Below are 3,262 nucleotides of genomic sequence, written 5' to 3'. Positions count from 1 at the left end.
CTCAACTCAGTGCCAGATTTTATAATTGGGTAATTGGGTTGATTAGCCTTTTACGGTCTAGTTTCTTGAGTTTTTTATATATTTTGGAGATCAGACCTTTGTCAGTTGCAGGGTTGGTGAAGATTTTCTCACAGTCAGTGGGTTCCCTTTTTGTCTAGTGACAGTGTCCTTTGCTTTACAGAAGCTTCTCAATCTCAGGAGGTCCCATTTAATCAATGATGCCCTTAATGTCTGTGCTGTTGTCGTTGTATATAGGAAGTGGTCTCTTGTGCCCATGTGTTGTAGAGTACTTCCCACTTTCTCTTCTATCAGGTTCAGTGTGTCCCGACTGTTAGTGAGGTCTTTAATCCATTTGGACTTAAGTTTGGTGCATGTTCATAGACATGGATCTATTTTCATTCTTCTACAGATTGACATCCAGTTTTGCCAGCACAATTTGTTGAAGATGCTCTCTTTTTTCCATTGTATACTTTTAGCTCCTTTGTCAAAATCAGGTGTTCATAGGTTTATGGGTTAAAGTCAGGGTCTTCTATTAGATTTCATTGGTCAACTTCTCTGTTTTTATGCCAGTACCAAGCTTTTTTCAATACTGTAGCTCTATAATAGAGTTTAAAGTCAGAGAGGGTAATGCCTTCAGACAGTCCTTTATTGTATAAGATTGTTTTGGCTATCCTGGGTTTTTTGCTTTTCCATATAAAGTTGATTATTATCTTCTCCAGATCTGTGAAGAATTTTGATGGGGATTGCATTGAATCTAAAGATTGCTTTGGGTAAAATTGCCATTTTTACTATGTTGATCCTCCCAATCCAAGAGCAAGGGAGATCCTTCCATTTTCTGGTGTCCTCTTCAATTTTTTTCTTCAAAGACTTGAAGGTCTTGTCAAATAGATCTTTCACTTCCTTGGTCAGAGTTACCCCAAGATATTTTATGCTATTTGTGGCTATCGTGAAGGGTGATGCTTCACTGATTTCCTTCTCTGCTTCTTTATCCTTAGTGTATAGGAAGGCAACTGATTTTTTTGAGTTGATATTGTATCCTGCAACATTACTAAAGGTATTTATCAGCTGTAGGAGTTCTTTGCTAGAATATTTGGGGTCGCTTATGTATACTATCATATCATCAGCAAATAATGAATGCTTAACTTCTTCCTTTCCAATACAAATCACCTTGATCCCCTTATGTTGTCTTATTGCTATTGCTAGAACTTCTAGCACTATATTGAAGAGATATGGAGAGAGTGGACATCCTTGTCCTGTTCCTGATCTTAGTGGGATGTCTTTGAGTTTTTCTCCATTTAATTTAATGTTAGCTGTTGGCTTGATTTAAATAGCTTTTATTATATTTAGGTATTAACCTTGTATCCCTAATCTCTCCCAGACCTTTATCATAAAGGGGTGTTGAATTTTGCCGAATGCTTTTTCAGCATCTAATGAAATGATCATATTGTTTTTTTCTTTCAGTTTATTTATATGGTGGATTACACTGATAGATTTTCGTATGTTGAACCAGCCCTGCATCTCTGGGATGAAGCCTACTTGATAATAATGGATAATTTTTCTAATGTGTTCTTGGATTTGGTTTGCCAGTATTTTATGGAGAATTTTTGCGTCAATGTTCATGAATGAGATAGGCCTGTAATTCTCTTTCTTGGTTGGGTCTTTTGTCGTTTTGGTATCAGAGTAACTGTAGATTCATAAAAGGAATTAGGCAATGACTCTTCTGTTTCTATATTGTGAAATACATTAAGGAGTATAGGTATTTGCTCTTCTTGGAAGTTCAAGTATAATTCAGCATTGAAGTTATCTGCTCCTGGACTTTTTTAGGAAAGACTACTTTTTATAAGAATTTCTAATTCTTCGCGACTAACAGGTCTACTAGATCTTTTACCTGTTCTTGGTTTAGCTTTGTTATGTGGTACTTATCTAAAAAAATGTCCATTTCTTTGCATTTTCCAGTTTTGTGGCATATAGGCTTTTGTAGTAAGATCTAATGATTCTCTGAATTTCCTCTGTGTCTGTGCTTATGTCCCCCTTTTCATTTCTGATCTTATTTATTTGCGTGTTCTCTCCTGTCGTTTAATTAGTTTGGATAGGGGTTTTTCAATCTTGTTGATTTTCTCCAAGAACCAACTTTTTGTTTCATTGATTCTTTGGACTGTTTTTTGTGTTTCTATTTTGTTGATTTCAACTCTCAGTTTGATCATTTCCAGTCTTCTACTCCTCCTGAGCGAGTCTGCTTCTTTTTTTTTCTAGAGCTTTCCGGTGTGCTGTTAAGTCCCCAATGCATGCTTTCTCCGTTTTCTTTAAGTGGGCACTTAGTGCTATGAACTTTCCTCTTAACACTGCTTTCATCGTGTCCCATAGGTTTGAGTATGTTGTCTCTTTATTTTCATTAAATTCAAGGAAGACTTTAATTTCTTTCTTAATTTCTTCCTTGACCCAGGTGTGGTTCAGTAGATTACTGTTCAGTTTCCATGAGTTTGTTGTCTTTCTTGGGGTAGCATTGTTGTTGCCTTCTAACTTTAATCCATGGTGATCTGATAAGACACAGGTGGACACTGATTTTTTTTTTTTGTATCTGTGGAGGTTTCCATTGTTTCCGAGTATGTGGTCAATTTTCGAGAAGGTTCCATGAGCTGCAGAGAAGAAGGTATATTCTTTCCTATTTGGGTGGAGTGTTCTATAGATGTCTGTTAAGCCTTTACCTCCAACAATTCCCTTAATTCTCTATTAGGTTTCTGTCTGATTGACCTGTCCCTTGGTGAGAGAGGTTTGTTGAAGTCTCCTACTACTAGTGTGTGTGGTTTGATGTCTGCCTTAAATTTTAGTAATATTTCTTTTAGATACATGGGTGCTTTTAAATTAGGAGCATAGATATTCAGAGTTGAGACTTCACCCTGATGAATTGTTCCTGTTATGATTATAACATGTCCATCTCGATCTCTTCTGATTGATTTTAGTTTGAAGTCTGTTTTGTTAGAAATTAGTATGGCCACACCTGCTTTTTTTAGAACCATTTGCTTGAAAATGATTTTCCCAACCCTTTACTCTAAGTAGGTGCCTGTCTTTGTGGTTGAGATGTGTTTCTTGCAAACAGCAGAATGTTGGATCCTGTTTTTGTCTCCAACATCTAAGTCTGTGCCTTTTTATAGGTGAATTGAGACCATTCATATTAAGTGATATTAATGACCTGTGGTTGTTTGATCCAGTTATTCTTATTGTTTGTGGTAGTAGAGTTTGTGTGTCTCCTTTCTTTGAGTTG

Source organism: Chionomys nivalis, unplaced genomic scaffold, assembly GCF_950005125.1.
Source record: "Chionomys nivalis unplaced genomic scaffold, mChiNiv1.1 scaffold_57, whole genome shotgun sequence".
Lineage (NCBI taxonomy): Eukaryota > Metazoa > Chordata > Mammalia > Rodentia > Cricetidae > Chionomys > Chionomys nivalis.
This window is presented reverse-complemented; position numbering follows the sequence as displayed.